The sequence below is a fragment of the Numida meleagris genome, chromosome 4 (assembly GCF_002078875.1).
Source record: "Numida meleagris isolate 19003 breed g44 Domestic line chromosome 4, NumMel1.0, whole genome shotgun sequence".
Lineage (NCBI taxonomy): Eukaryota > Metazoa > Chordata > Aves > Galliformes > Numididae > Numida > Numida meleagris.
Genome location: NC_034412.1, coordinates 63,357,977 through 63,374,907, shown reverse-complemented (window position 1 = coordinate 63,374,907; position 16,931 = coordinate 63,357,977). Strand labels below are relative to the sequence as shown.

Genomic DNA, 16,931 nt, shown 5'->3' with positions numbered 1-16,931 from the left:
TAAAAAATGTCCATGAGCTGTGGAAAGAATTTGATGCTGACTAGTGCTTTCCTCATAGGCCCCCTTCTGCAGTGAGAAGGAGCTGCATTTCACAGGGTATTTGCAGAAAGCTCTGGCAGAGCTGCTCCATGGAGTATGCATGCACCAGACCTCCTAAGTGAGCAAGAAGCTCTATGCTCCGTGTGGAGCAGAGGGGCACTGTGGAGGTGTTGTCTGCTGCACTGTCCAGCAGTCTGTGGGTTACTTCCTAATGAAGAGATTGATGCAACTCAGTCATTTCTCCTGAGCACGTGCTTAGGTTATTTTCCTTCTCTTCTGCCGTAGGCTGCTCCCCATTCAGCACTTGCTGCAGGCCGAGTGTACAAGAAGAAATGAAATTAAGGTCGAGTGGTGAATGCAATGTGCGGTTTTATATGTAGGTTTTGTGGAAAACCCTAAGAAACTAAAAAGCTGGTCCCGCTACAGTGACTTATGCACTGTAAGCAGAGGCTTTTAATAAGCAAATTAAGTTTTATGCAACTCTATATCATTATTTTAATTTATCTACACTTGAAGCCTTGCACAAGGTAATCTTCCAGCTGCTTCTTTTTATTGTTCTGAGCTCAGAATGAGTATACAGTGTGCTGAAAAACTTTTTGTTTGTTTTTAATTATTTGCGCCATGTAGTTGAATTCATGGTGAGGGACCTCTCACAGACAGGATGCCCCTTCATTAGGGGGCAGGTTGATTATGAGGTGGCTCTCCTCTTGGTTGGAGTCGGTCTCTGCTTAAGGCATTTCTCTATTAGAAATGACTTGCCCTTGCGTTGTCATTGAGCTGTTTGTAGGTTCCCATCTAGGACTCTGAAGAGAGTTACCCTAACCTCTGAAGGGGCTGGTGATCACAACCCTGTGCGTGCATTTACTGTTCTGGTTTATAAAACCAGCATCTCTTCAAAGGTTTGATGTGAAGTACTACATCATCTGCAGATGAATCTATGCCAGGAAGGGGATGGGAACTTCTAGAGACCAGGCAGCTATGATTGCCCAGGATGAAAGCTGAGAGGCAAAGCTGCTTGCAGCCTGCTCTTCTGTAAGAAGGAGCAACTTGGAGCTGCAAATGTAGTTTGTGATTCAACAGTCCTCTCTGCCAGGCCAGGGCACGCACTAATGAGGCTGGGATCAGTGTGGGCGCCTGGCTGTGCTGCTGTGAACCCAATGCAGCACATAGTGTGCTGCTGCCAGCAGCCTGTGCCAGCTGCAGGAGAGGGGCTGATACTCAATCCGGCATCAAGTTCAGGGTGGTGCAGACAGATGACACCTGATCTTGCCTGCTCTGCTGGGACAGCTACTCCTTGAACACTTTGAACAGATCTGAAATGACAAAGTGAGTTTTCACTGGTTCTGCAGCCTGCGTCATTGCCTCAGCATTCCTGATGCGGTAGTAAGCATCTTAAGGCAATGTTATCCACCTCACAAAGCTGTGCCTTGAAGTATGCTGTCTCAACAAACACCTGCGTCTGTCATAGGGGGGTTTAGAGAATACGGCTTGTAGAGAGGAGATTAAAAAACAGAAGGAAAATTCTAGTTGTGGAAATTTTTACTGCTTAGTTGACAGGCAGTTCTGTGCCAAATGCCCAGACCTGTGAGTGCTTAAGAGTGAGCACAGTTCTGGCTTCAATGAGCACTTAAGTTATCAGGCTGACACTTGTTGGCTGCTGGTGTGATTTGGGTCCGAAGCCAACAAAAGTTTTCTGTGTTAGTAGGGTAAACCCTACAGACACCAGTTAGTTTAGTTTAACTGGGATTCAGTTAGAGTCTGATTGTAAGTAATAACCCCTAAAGGACCATCCACAAATTTCATTGTAAGTTGGACTGGATCTAAAGCAGTAAGAGCATTTTTGGTATGTTACTGTTGGTGTCCTTTTGTTGTCTGTCACCTCGAGGAGAGTTTGACTGCCATGTTTAATAAACAGCAGCCTGTGTGTGTATCTGTCTGCAAGCCGATTCTGGGACCTTTTTTAGGGGCAGTTTTGTGTTAATAACATAGAAGTGTGGCCTGTCTTCTCATAGCACTAAAAGCGAGGTAATCCCTGTGTAAGAAATCAGTAAGTATGGTCTGCTTAATCTAGTCCCAGTGTGAAACTGTTGACATTTGTTCTTTTTTTCTATCATTATGTGACTGGGCCTGTTTTGTGCTGGATTAGGCACAAATCTCCTATGCAGCACATTTGGCATGTTACTAGTAGTTTAACTTCATTAATAATGTATGAAGGAAATGTAATCCATGACAAGGAAGGAAAGAAAAGTATTTTTACAGCTACCAAATCCTCTGGAATGGGTAATTATTCAAGATTTGATGTTTGATGTTATAGTTTGCAATTGAGCTCCCTTCACAGAATTAGGGGGAAAAAAATGCACACACGCTCAATGTAGTGGCACTATAAGGAGAAAAAACCCGTTCTTTGCTATTTATGCTTGTATGTACTGATTTAGAAGGCATCAAGTGTAAAGGGAAATTTAGATTGTAAAGAAAGTGCTTTATCTTAAATGAATACATTGCTGCTTATGACATGTCTTAATGAAAACAAACATGGCCAATATAGCAGGATTTTCATTTTTATTTGTGGGTAAAAATGTAGGCACTGAATTATGTTAACTTTCAGATACTGAAGGATGAATTATTTGTATGCCTCAGCTAAATAACATAGCTACAAGTTTACTCTGGCTGCTATAAATTAATTTCTTATTCAGAAATGGAGTAACATACTTGGTATTCCCTCTTGCCTGCAAGTCAGTCCTAAACAGCCTTAGTATTTGTGGTGGCTGAAAAGCTGCAATGTGGCCCAGAGAACCCAAAGCAGTGGTCACTTGCAGCTACTTTGAGCTCTGCACTCCTGTCGCATTTATGCTATCAGAGCAACAGCTGGGGGGACTCTTTCAACAAAGATGAGTGTCAGATAATCCTGATGAGATTCCACATCCAACATCTTTTGTAATTATGTCACATTCAGCTGTAATGGAATAATTCAAGCTGAAAGAACAAGCTTTGATCCTTTCTTAAACCTTTCCCTGTGGACTGGCTATCTAAAAGATTTAAAGATATTTCTGTTACTAGATCTAGTATTTCCTCAGAGAAGTAATGTTTCTGAAATAGTGAGATCTGGAAGAGCAATGTTATATTTGCCAAACACATTTCTCAAAGCATATTCATTAAATAAAGATGTTAATAAGGGGATGCTGTTCAATAATGAATAAGTTGGAATTCATTTTAATATTATTTAACTGAGTGTACGCAAAATGGACTTTATTTGGTAATGAATCACTGTGCTGTAATCTATAAATTGTTGTGTATAGGTATATTTGTGCTGAAGTAAATACAGATTTGTTTTGGCAAAGATCATATGTATTGGGAATATCTGCTTAGTGAATTACATGTGTCTGAAGATCTATTTTCTACAAATAATTCGTAATTTAAAAATAACTAGATTTTTGAAATAAGACTTAGTGGCCAGTCTCCCATTGAATTTCAGTGCAGCTTCAGTACCTTATGCGCTGGGCTCTTTTGGAAAACTTAGTTAACATGAAAAGGTGTTTAAGCATGTAGGAAAAGAAAACAAACCCTAGAGTTTTTTAGAGGATTTTTTTATTGTTTGAAATACAATTATTTTATATTTGTTAGTGTTACAGATCATGGCACTGGCTATTTCTCATTTCCAAATGGAACAATGTGCCTATGTATATGGAAACTAATGGAGAAACTCTTCGCCTGGGATCCCTTTGACTGCTGTTTGGAGGACAGATTTTGAATCTCTAATCTTTTCTGCATGTCAGATTTATGCCAATGTAAATCCCTTGACTTCAGTGGGCGTTTTTCATTCATTTCCTGGCCTCCACTGGAAAGAGAACGGTTTCTTAAGGTTTTCACACATGGACTACATTAAGGGGTCACGTTCAGATGGTACTCTTCTGGCGTTTCCATCAGCCAGGGGTCAATAAAGTGCTATCTGTGTTAAGAATATAGGGTAGGGCATGTGTTTAGTCAGCTCCAAATTTCCCATCTGTCAGACATGAGAAATTCAGTGTCTGTTTGTGCATGCCTGCCTGTTTAGGGTCCAAGAATCAGTGTGGCAGGGGTCATTTCGAAGGGCTGTGCTGGTGCAGTCCTCTGGTATGCCTCCCAAGTAACCCTGTGCGTGCCTCGTTCCCATGTAGCGGTGTTTATTGCTCACTGATGTTTATGGTCCTGATTTTGTGAGGCCTGTGATAGAAGGTGACCTCTTCAGAGGCATACATACGGGAGAGACCTGCTTTCACAATGTTTTAGAGCCTCCCTTCTCTCCTCCAACTTTCTGCTAGATACATAGAAAACAATTAATTTTGCCATAGCTCAATTTTTTAAATAAATAAAATTAATAACCAAGGCCCTGGGAGAATGTTTTTTCTCTCTTTCCCAGGATCTATTTCAGTTCATCTGCAAGCTAATAAATGGTAGTGACTAATGATTGGTATGAGTAAACCTCAGGAGCATCAATTCAGAAAGCAACCTTGAGTTTGGACATTTATCCAAGTTAGCTGTGTCTCTTGAGTGATCTGTCCAGTCTGAAAGCTTGAAGGATTTCTTCCTCCATTTTTTTTCTGGTTGAGAGATACTGTTATGCTTGTGGTTCAGGAGGGTAGAATTCTGGATGTAATATGCAAAGTTTATCTGTGCCTCTAAGGATGGATGCTGAGAACGCAGGTGTTTTTAACTGTTTTGTATCCATCAATGCTGAATGGGTCAATTATGTGCTATAGCCAGTGCAGTTAATATTTTATACTGCAGTTAATCACCCTGTTAAATGCAGATGCAACTAAAATAGTCTCTTAAAGCGCTGATGTTTCTGCATGAGTAGGAAAGTAAGACTTGGATTTCTTTTCAAGTCATCTGGCCTTGTCTTCAAATTGAAGTGATTTATTCTGTTATTTAGTATCTCTCTAAATTTGTTGAGGGTGGTTGAGGTACTAAAAAACGGAGTAAAGGGACAATGCTTATTTATTTGAAGAGGGCTGGCAAAAGAATAGGAACAGGGGACCTTGTAGACTAGTCAAACTGATTTTACTCTCTTGCAACATTTTGGAACAAATTAATGTACAGTTTGGAAGTATCTAGGAAATAATGGATAAAGAGTGGCCAAAAATGTTTCATGAACAAATCATGTTTAACTAATGTAACTGCCTTCCACGGCAGGGCAATGTATCTGTGGATAGAGGCAAAGCAATAAATCCTTCTGTATTCTGGCTTCAGAAAGGCTTTTAAAAGTCTTACACAACACTTTCATAATGAATTCAAGACATGTGAGCTAGGTGAAGCTATTGTAAGGTAGGTACAAAATCAGTTGGGCAATTGTACCATAGAATAGTTACTAGTGATTTGTGGCCACAGTTGAAGGCTCTATCACGTGAACTTTTTCGGGGGTCTATTTGGAGCCTGCTTCTGTTCGAAGATTTCCTTGATGATATGGCTGTTTGCTGTTGTTTTCTTTTTTTTTTTTAAGGGTAGTATGAATCAAAGGTGGGTTGAGCCACAATTTTATCTGAAGGTGGGATTATAATTCAAAATGTTTTGGTAAATTAGAAATAATCTAAAAAGTAACAGGTAAATTCAATGGGTTTGAGTGATTATTTTGTGGTGATAATTGCCTGAGCAAATACGGACAAGAAAGCAATAGGGTTAAGCAGAAGTTCTGTAGAGAAAGAGCGCTTACAGTGAATCACAAGAAATTTAACTGTGTTGCGCTTTTGCTAAAATTTGAATAGGAGTGTACCAAGAAGGACCCCAGCTTTTCCTCTTCTCACTGTAAGGCTTCATCCAGAATGCTGTAGTTCTGGCATTATGTTTCAAGAAAGATTTAGACTGGTTATTGGGAGAACGAAGGAAAGCACTGAGTCATTAGATACTTAAGAAGATGATCCATGAAGAAAGACTGAATGGACTGGATTCTTTAACCTGAGGAAGGGAATGTCAGAGGGTGACACAATAGTTTACAAATCTATTCTAGAAACAAAATAATGGTCTCCTGTGGTGAGTAGAACAATGGACTTCAGTGGTAGGAAGTTGGATTCGAAGTAGGTTTTTGGTGACAATCTGTAGGGGGAAAAAAAATATGAAATGCTGAAATATCTTTTTGGGAGACTGTATAGTCTCTTTTCTTGGAGAACATAAAGAATATGTGAAGTATGTACCTGTCAAGGATGACCTAAGTGTGGTTGTTCCTATGCTGGAAACTGGGCACAGTAGATAATCTCTTAATGTACCTTATGGCCTGTCGTGGTTTTATGATTTTCGGTTATTGGTACTCCACATCATAACATCATGTAGTGAATGTACCTGGTTCTCAGAAGAGAAGGGCTACTACATTCCCCATGGTACTTTGCTCCTCTGTTACCATTTTCCAGCCAGAGGGAAAAGATAAAAGCTCGCAGTATAAAAACTTGCAGATCATGAGACCTCGTCTCTTTTTCCGCCCTCTCTCGTCTTGGCAGCACCTTGCTCTCCAGCCGTCTTATCGTTGGTAGTAGAGTAAGGCCTACCTTGATTTTGGGACATTCTCTCTCTCTGCATTGGATTTATCAGCTTCAATTGTAATTATATTGTATTATAGTGTGTTGTTTTGCATTCTGATATTTTATTTAGTAAATTAGTTTGTTTCTCCTCAGATTGTTGCCACTGTTCTTTGCTCTCAGGACTATCTCCTTACCCTTTTCCCCTTTTCCCTTTTCCCGGGACGTGGGCCCTTGGGTCCCCCGTCCCCTTCGTCATGGAACCAGGCCGAACGCCCGTAAACCGTTGACATGGCCATACTTAAGAAGCTGTAGTCCATCCTCTATAATGTTGTAGATGAACAATGCTAAAAGTATGGCTGGAACTAGGAAGCCATTATAAAAATGACAAGGGCACCTGTTTTAAACTTTTTCCTGAGTCTGATGTATGACTGCTGATGAGCCAGTTCTTCAGCCACTCAAATACAAAGTAGGCTGGGGCATGTTTCCAGGGATTTGATCTTGTAACTTCTAAGTGCATTGACCAAAATAGAAGTAAGTCTTACATTTAGTGAAAGCTTCCATTACAGCTTAGGTGTTGGTGTAATTGCAAGGGAAATCCAGATTCAGGTACAGTGGCTCAAATTTCCCTGACTTGAAGACAGGAGATGCATTTGCCATTTGGAAAAATTAAAGCGAATGTAGCTAGTTCAGTGAAAGCAAAGTGCTGTTATAATTGAGGAAACTACTCAGAGAAAGGCAAGTCAGTGCCCTCATTGACAGGTATTGTAGGGTATTGTTGCACTAAGTCTTAAAGTCTTCTGAACTCGTTCCTATATCTGCATCCTGTGTGCCTGCTGGTATTTTTGTAGTTGCTGTGAGTCTGTTATTTTAGTGCTCAGACTATGTCTAAAAGGGAAACTTTTTGGAAATATTTATGGAAGAGTGCAAGATATTTGAAGAACGTAATCCCCTTTGAATTAGGACAGAAATTAAATTCAGAGCTCAGTTGTGGATTTAAAAATATTTTTTTGCCTGAAGATTGCTAATGCACATGTTCTGTTGCAAACTGTTGTGTAAGACAAGATATGTGATGACCCAATAATGCAAATGATCTTCTTGGTCCTCCCATCCAACCCACGTATGCTAATACTTTATACTAATTGCTGTTAGTTATTGCTGTGGTGAAAAGAAGAGAAATATCATGACTTACTAGCAAAAGTATCTTTTGTGAAAATGTGGAAAGCCACTGTATCATACGATTTGGATTTTTCTGTGTTTTTTGAAAGAATAGTTTAATATCATGGTTAAAATGAGAACATCTGAAGACAAAACAGTTGCTTCTTATTTGTTGCCGGAGTTCTCTGTTTAGCGGAGATGATTTTTATCTTTTTAATGGATCTAAACCTAGGAGCATTTGAAAATCTGGCCACTGCAGTTCATCAGTTTCTTTTGTGCATTTGTCTCTAATATTCATGCTCATGCCTGATTATTTGAATGAACAAATATCCCAACATACTTTAATGTGAGGAATATTGCAGTTCTAAGGCCAGACTGTCCCCACTAAATATAATATTATTTTTACTCTTCAATGTGAAGTCCAGGATTTCTTGCAAATGAAATATGTCTTAGTTTTACTGTATTTAAATTACTACTGTGTGATTCAAGGTATTTGTGAAGGTCAACATATGTAGTGGAAATGCCAAGTCATGGCTTAAAACAATGATTGAGCACCTGTAGGAAGGCAGGGCCAATCCAGGGAAGGTCAGCTGCATGCAATGTGCCTGAATAACCGGAAGGGGTGGAGCCAGGATCCATCCCTTCCCATACCTCATTTAAGGGTTGGTAGTGGAGGTGAAGGTATCTCACTGGAGATCCTGGACTACCTGAGGCCTTCCCAGGGTAAGCAGCTTTTTTCCTTTATTTCTGTGTCTATGGCTGCTGCATTTGGGCTTATCCTCACTTGCTACAGCCTAGGACTTTGCTACACTGCTATTATTGCTGTGCTTTCCATCATATTGTAGTATTACAACATGCTACCAGCACTTGTCTGTGCTTGAAGGTAATGGAAAAAAATGATCTTGGAGCATCTAATGAGGTACTGTTTATACCCTTATATGCACATGAAATCTGAAATTATAAGAATATAACATTTTGTGAAACCTTTTAAAAAAAAATTGCATAATTCTGGATACCTACTCTATGAGGAGTAAAGCCTTGTAATGAATAGTGTGATAAAACACAATATGAAAGGTCTTGCTTTGTAAGGTAAGGGAATCAGCCCAACCCATACAAAATACATATAGGGTTGATGTCAAATCGGCATGTCATGTTAAAATTAACTTTAATTAGATAATTCCTCTGGAAACTAATACCTGCTGATATTTTTCTAGCAGCCTTATGAGTGGTATCAACAGAGAGCCATTTTTGTAGCCCATCTTATCAATAAATATTAATAAAATTGTAAAACTGTGCTTCTGAAATCTGAAAGTAAATATTTGGTAATCTTACATTTAATGAGCTTTGAACTACAGGTCCTAATGTTGGAATGATGCAAACTGGATTTTCTTCTTTCTGTCTGTTCCATTCCAATTTCTCAGATTCAGTAACTAGAGCTAGTGGAACTTCACTGTCTTCGAATGTGTCTCGTGAGCAAATGCTTAACGTAGCATTTCAATATGTGTAAGTCTGAAGCTGCATGTGGTGCTCATCGCAGAAAGACAAGTGACTTTATTTAAAGGTAGATAAAAAGCTTTGTGTATTACAAAGTATTGAGGTTGCTTTTGACCTGAGGAAATAAATAGTCAATATCATTTTTAGAAAGAGCACTATTTGCCCAAGGTGCCCCTGGTATTTCCTATCTCATCTGAGTCAGTAAGAACAGCAGCTTATTTCTCTTTAAATCAGCTAAGAACCAGGAGTCATTTCAGAAATCACAAATTTACATCGTTGCTGCTAAATTATGTCAAATCTTTATATACTGTTGTGTGAATCCCAGATAGGCTGTATTTGCAGTGAAGCTTAGCTAACCACTGTGTGACCTTCTGTTCCTACTTGTGTGTACATAATAGAAGAAAGTTGCTCTTAGAGTCTACATTTGCATAATTTCACATTTCTCAGTGAGAGCTCAGTCAGCTTAGTGGCTACAAAATCTCTTTTCACTTTTTTTTTCCAGTTGAAGTACTTAATAGGAATCAAAAGTAACAGTGTTAGCCATCAAATTCTTTTCTGTGGATCATCCTAGATCAAAAACCTAAATTACATTTTAGGTTTGTAAAGACAATGTTATATGAAAGTTTTAGGTGATAACCACAGAATGCACACCTAAAATATAGCCTTAAAGCAAGAATCAGCCTATTGACTGAAAAAAGCTTTGATTTCTACTCCTTCCCCTCCCTGCCACATAAGCTACTTCTCCCTATATGTTAGAAAGCTGAATCCTTTCTTCAAGTCATGGAATTAATCATATGCTTTCCAGCTTCACTGTATCTTCCTAAAGTGTATCTATCTTTGGTTTCTCCTGGCTCCTCTTCTCTCCTTCCCAGAGCTGAACACTTTCTGAAGCGCAGGAATTTCTTTAGAACTTGTCCAGATTTTTTTTCTTTTTTTCAAGGGTGCTACAGACAGATGCATAAAGGAATGTGTTGTGGGGAAGAATAAATAAATATCCAGTGTTTCTGTACATGTTTTTAGTTTTATATCAAGCTAAATATGGCATAAGTTTTCATAGAAATATCATAGAATGACTTAGTTTGAAAGGGACCTTAAAGATAATCCAGTTTCAACTCCCTGCTGTAGGCCAAGTTGCCAACCACCAGGTCAGGCTCCTCAGGGCTCCATCTAACCTGGCCTTGAGTACCTCCAGGGATGGGGCATCCACAACATCTCTGGGCAGCCTGTGCCTCACCACCATCTGATTCAAAAAAAAAAGTCTTCCTAACATCTAACTTAAGGGAAATTTAGTTTAAAGTCATTCTCCTTTGTCCTATTGTTATCAGACTGCATAAGAAGTCGGTCCCCCTCCTGCCTGTAAGCTCCCTTCAAGTACTGGGAGGCTCCCTGGAGCCTTCTCCAAGATGAGCAAGCCCAGCTCCCTCAACTTTTCTTCATAGGAGAGATGTTCCAGCCCTCTGATCATCTTTGTGTCCCAGCTCTGCACTCGCTCCACCAGCTCTGCATCCTTCCTAAACAGGGCCAGACCTGGACGCAGAACTCCAGCTGGGACCTCACGTGGGCAGAGCAGAAGGGACAATCCCCTCCCTCTCTCTGCTGCCACTCCTTTGATGCAGCCCTGGGTACTGTTGGCCTTCTGGGCTGCAAGTGCACACTGATGGCGCGTGTCCGGATTTTCATCCATCAGGACCCCCAGGACCTTCTCTGCAGGGCTGTTCTCCAGGAGTTCTTCCAGTCTGTACTCGCATCTGGGATTGCCTCAATTCAAATACAACACTTTGCATTTGACCTTATTAAATGACATTAGGTTCTTATGCGTCCACTGTTTGAGCTTGTTCAGGTCCCTTTGAATGGCTGCCCTCCCTTTTCTTGTGTGAATGGCAACACTCAACTTGGTGCCATCAGCAAACTTGTTGAGGGTTCACTCAATTCCACTGTTCGTGTCATTGATAAAGATGTTCAAGGTGTTTTCCTCAGTTCCTCATACTGTCTAACAACACAACATCTAGCCGGTAAACATTGGTAAGTTAAGAAGTTCCTGTGGCTGAAATAAGTGAAGCAGTTTTCTCATAACCCTAGACTGTCTTCAAGTTTGTGTTTATTTTGCTTAGTAGTAAAACTCTATATGTTATTGCTGTGTTTAAGTGGCTTCACTAGCATCAGTTAACATGTACTGAAATGAATTAAGTTAACATAGCATGTTCTGCTTTCTGAGTCTCTCCGGACTTGGGGAAGTCTTCTGGCTTTAGCTTGTGGTGAATTATTCACATTGCTGCAGTCTCTGATACAGGTAAGGACTGAACTCTGAATGTCACTCTTGAAAGGATCAAAGGGTAAGAGCCAGGAAGAGGGCAAGGCTTTCCTTTTGGCAACCAGCGGAAAATAAGACATGCAGGCAAAAGAGTGTAAAATATTCTTAGTCACTGAATGTGTAGAAAGAAAAATAAAAAATAGCTCTTAATGCAATCAAGTGAGAGAAAACAGCGTGTTTCAGTAATCCTTGAGGTCTAATAGCTGTTAAGATTATTTTTGTATAATGGAATTTCAAAGTCACTTCTCAACTGTCAGTTGTAAGGTGCATTCTAAGAGGGTTAAGTATAATTTTCCTGCATGGACTGTGAAGGTATAAGGGAGGTGACCTTTCCAGAGCTCTTAATGCAGAGTCCTGTACTCTAGTATCTGATTATAGGACACAGAAGATCTATGAAAGACTGCATCTCACTTTTCTGTTTTGTTTGCTTCTTACTGATTGAATTACTAAGCATCTTTACAAATGTATTTTCTTGCATGACTTCCCATGTCCCACAAGTATCAAAAGCAAGAAAGACTGTTTTGGGTGTTGAGCTCTACAGTCGAGCAACATACATAAATTTTTTCTCTCTTGAAAAATAGTGCCTTCTACCGGTATTTTTCAAAAGCTAACACATTCTGGACAAAAAGGAGCTGGAAAACTATCTTATGTCTTTCTGTCCAAGACAACTCAGGAATTTGAAAAATCATGGCTGTCTGGTGAAGTCCCTGGTGACTGGAAAAAGGGAAACATTACTCCCATTTTTAAAAAAGGGAGAAAGGAAGACCCAGGGAACTACAGGCTGGTGAACCTCACCTCTGTGCCTGGGAAAATCATGGAGCAGATCCTCCTAGAAGCTATGTTAAGGCACATATGAGAAAAAGAGGTGATCCGAGACAGCCAGCATGGCTTCACCAAGAGCAGATCTTGCCTGACCAATCTGGTGGCCTTCTGTGATGGAGTGATGGCATCAGTGGATGGGAGAAGGGCGAGGGATGTCACCTACCTGGACTTCTGCAAAGCCTTTGACAGGGTCCATCACCGCATCCTTCTCTCTAAATTGGAGAGGTATGGATTTGAAGGATGGACTGTTCAGTGGATTAAGAGTTGGTTAGCTGGATGCAGCCAAAGGGTTGTGATTAATAGTTCTATGTCAGGGTGGAGGCCGGTCACAAGTGGTGTCCCTCAGGGGTTGGTATTGGGACCAGTGCTCTTCAGCATCTTTATCAATGACATAGATGATGGAATCAAGTGCACCCTCAGCAAGTTTGCAGATGACACCAAGCTGAGCGGTGCAGTCGATACATTGGAGGGAAGGGAAGCCATCCAGAGGGACCTGGACAGGCTGGAGAAGTGGGCCCATGTGAACCTAATGAGGTTCAACAAGGCCAAATGCAAGGTGCTGCACTTGGGTCAGGGCAATTCCAGGTATTTATGCGAACTGGGGGAAGATCTCCTTGAGATCAGCCCTGCAGAGAGGGACTTGGGGGTCCTGGTGGACGAGAAGCTGGACATGAACCAGCAGTGTACACTATCAGCTTGGAAGGCCAACAGTGTTCTGGGGTGCATTAAAAGAGGAGTGGCCAGCAGGGAGAGAGAGGTGATTGTCCCCTTCTACTTGGCTCTTGTGAGGCCCCGTCTGGAATACTGCATCCAGGCCTAGGGCCCCTAGCACAAGAAAGACATGGAGCTCTTGCAGCAGGTCCAGAGGAGGTTTAGGTTGGATATTAGGAGGAAGTCTTTCACACAGAGGGTGGTGACACACTGGAAGAGGTTGTCCAAGGAGGTTGTGGATGCCCCATCCCTAGAGGCATTCGAGGCCTCAGGCATCCAGGCTGGATGTGGCTCTGGGCAGCCTGGTCTAGTGGTTGGTGACCCTGCACACAGCAGGGAAGTTGAAACTAGATGATCATTGTGGCTCTTTTCAACCCAGGCCATTCTATGATTTTACACCACTTCCTGGTGTAAGTGCTTTCCTTTCAATCTCTACTAAATACAGTCTCAGGAATGACTTAGAATGGGTAAGTTTACAGGCTGTGCTTCTAGGTAGGGTTTGTAAAATTAATTAATCACTGCTGCTTTACTAAATTCTGATTAGTATGTGGTATGAATTTCGCCTATTGAAATGCTTGAGAGTAGTGCCATCACTGACATCGTGGGTCTGCTATGACTGGGGTACTTTGGCTTTCTTAAAAGTTGAGTACTAACAAAAAAATCATAGAATTGTTTGAGTTGGAAGAAACCCTGAAAGGCTATCTAGTCCAACTTCTGTGCAGTGAACAGAGATGTTTACAGCTCCATCAGATGCTCAGAGCCCTGTCCTGCCTGATCTTAGATATTTCAAGGAATGGGACATCCACCACATCTCTGGGCAACCTGTTCCAGTGCTTCACCACCCATAGTGTAAAAATCTTCTCCATTATATCCAGTCTAAATCTCCCCTCTTAGTTTGAAGCAGTTACATTTTGCTGAATTATATATTTTAGTTTCTGTTCTGTGTAGGGATGATATAAATATGATAGTTTTGTTGCCATAAAGAGGAAGAAATTGTTAGAAATCATAGGACTACTACTTCTGATGAGAAGTGCTGCTTAGTGTATTACTACTTTTTTGAAGAGAACAGTGAACAATAACAGTATTCTCCTGTTTTCTCTCTCTTGTGAAAGGAGAGTTTCAATTATATTTCCTGTTGCTTTAATATTCCTTGTTCTCCCTTTCATTTGGTTCTAAGACACTTATGTTTCCTGCTTTGCAAAGAAATGATCTTTAAAAGAGAATCATCTTATCGTTCCTTTCCCTTTCTTACTGAGCAGCAGAATATTCACAGTGAGCTCAAAAACTAAGCAGTGAACTCTGCCTTCCCCTAACCTGACTTTATAGCCCATTGAAGACACTTGTGTTCACCACTCTTTGTTGGGGGGGGGGGGTTGAAGAGGAAATCCTCAAGAAAGAATTCCCAGAGGGGCTGGTTGTATAGACTGTGGCCTGGATACATAGTCTTGCATCTCTTTCTGAATTGAATACTAATTTTTGCTGTTAGTGAGCATATCCAGTTTTTCTCTTGTCCATACACAAATGTTTATTTGGTGCTTTGTTCCAGAATTGCATCTTGACAGCAGCATCAGATGGGCTATTCAACTTTTTATCAAGCAGGAAAATCCTATGTAGTAATTGCCATATTGGATTGTTCTTGTTGTCTATCTAATGTACTACCACTTCTCTGATGACCATACCAGATGCTTGAGATGAGGATGGTGGACCCCATAGGAATTAAAGGCTTCTATGAAAATTTCATTCTAATCCCTTCTAATGAGAAATTGAGCTAAAACTGAAGTAGAAGGTTTTATCCTTTCCAGCAGACCTCCTAGGTTGGTGACTATTAAATATTCTTGAGTCTGGATTTGATTTGCCTTTGGATACTAGTGATTTTCTTTACTTATACCAATGAATTTTGGAGCCTGCTGCATGAAGTGTGATAAACTTGGTGCAAATTCTTTTTCTAATTTTATTGATTGTCCCCTTTCCTCTTGAACGTGTCCTTCAAAAGTATTATGAATAAGATGGCTTCACAGTTTAAAAACAAATACCAAAACAACCCAAGGCAGGGAACAATTACTGTCTCTATCTTTTTGTGATGGAGGATTGTCTAATAGTTATGACCAATGACTGTAAATGGCTCATGGTGTGGCTGTCTGTGTGACAACTGTCCGAGGGCTTGGATCTTGCTAGAGCCTGCCTTATCCCCTGGGACTGGAAGTGCTTCTATGTACCTGGAGAGGTTAGGTGCTGGTAAATATCTCTATTTGTAAGAACCATTTGGCTCCTTGATTGGCACCAGCATCAGTAGCATGTGAATGCTGACTGGGAACTTAATGAGCAGAAGAGAACAAGTTCCTAGGATGGGAGGGAGTTCATCTGAGAGACTGTGAATCTCAGCCAAATAGCTCATTTCTAAAGAAAGATCTGTACATTCCTTATTAATAGTAATAATCTCTTAAGTTCATCCTAGAGCTCTACACAAAGAGAACTTGACCGTGATTATAGAAAGCTGAAACTTTAGTCACCAGCTACTTCCAGTTTTTGGATTACACTTTGTTTTTTGCTGAATCCAGGCTGTCTAGGTACATAATTAAATAGCATGCTCTCTAGCCATCAATTAAATGGAGTACATTTCAGTCCAGTTTCATACTTACTGTAATTATTGATTTCAAGACCAGCGTATGTCTTGGTTCCTTAAGAAAGTGTGCTTATTAGGGTAAACATTTCCAAAGACAGCACTGAAATAGCACGTATGAAGCAGCATTGATTCATGAATTCATGGAACCTTCCAAGACTTTTGTGAAACTATCTGACTGATTTCCTCCCAAAGCCACCTGTATTTCCCCCGCTTTGATATTCTTTCCCACTGGTTTCTGTGTCATTGGCTAAATGTACTTTTCATCTGAGCGATGGTAAAGTGTGAAGCCTAGGTCACTGTTATACAAGATTCCCCATGGGCATAAGGTGGGGGGGAGGTGACAGGTATCAATGATTGCAATTAAAATATCTGACAAATGACAAAAATAGATACAGATGTAGAAAGTGTTCTTCCATTGGCTTAAAAGCTGAATTACTTGGAGGTGGCCATTGTGGCAGAGGAGAGCTTTATGAAGGGATTTAAATGGGAAAATTTGGATCTTTTTGGTGGGTTTAGGGTAGCTGTCATTTAACAGAATGCTTCTGTGTCCCTAGTAACATCTCGCAGTAATGCAGGTTTTCACCTCTGAGTGTCTTTTATTTATTCTTTTTCAAGTTGTGTTCTGAAAGCGAATTAGGAACAATTTAAATTCTGAAGACTCAGCTCAGGAGTTGAAATACTTAAGTGATGATTGCTGAGGGAATTTTGAAAAAATACTAATATTTTTGTCTTAACTTATATGAGTGAGGAAATGCAAGGGAAATCCAAACACTTGACAGGAACCTAACAGCCCTGATATTTTTCGGAGGACTTAGCATATGAAGTATGCTAAGCATACTATAGCATATGAAAGCATAAATGTTCTCCAGCAAGTAGCATTTAAGCTATCCCAGAAATGTGTGCATGTCTTCTCTGAAAAAGAAAACTGCACTGATTAAATTCAAAACTGGTTTAGGAGCAGATTATTTTAGACAAGCCAACTTCCCATTCATAATTTTTCAGCAGCTAAACGTATTTGACTTGACTTGCTCCAATAAGCTTGTTTTAGTACCAGAACAGAGCCTTGGCTCTAATATTGGAGTGGATCGAAGTTGTTATGGCATCTGAATGACGAGTGCTTCTCTACAAAACCTGATCAAGAGATGGATTGCTATTTATTTTTGTGTTGGTCACAACCTAATTTTTTCCTAAGTTTTCGTGGTTGCCTTAAAGAGAGGTCTGTTATCTTTGAATGAATTCTATGTGTTTATATAAAGCTTCAGCGTTTATAGCCTTCTTAATTACAGAAAAA

The 16,931-nt window shown here is 40.3% G+C and overlaps 1 long non-coding RNA gene across 2 annotated transcripts in view; it reads left to right on the top strand.

Moving 5' to 3' along the window:
- LOC110399004 overlaps window positions 1–16,931 on the top strand; it is a 69,226-nt gene that overhangs the window by 19,038 nt on the left and 33,257 nt on the right. The window contains exon 3 of one of the 2 annotated variants that reach the window (XR_002438812.1): window positions 3,661–4,385. The exons of the other annotated variant lie outside the window; for it this stretch is intronic. This is a non-coding gene — a long non-coding RNA (uncharacterized LOC110399004). Of the gene's footprint in view, window positions 1–3,660; window positions 4,386–16,931 lie in introns of those variants that run through there. 2 annotated transcript variants of the gene reach the window in all.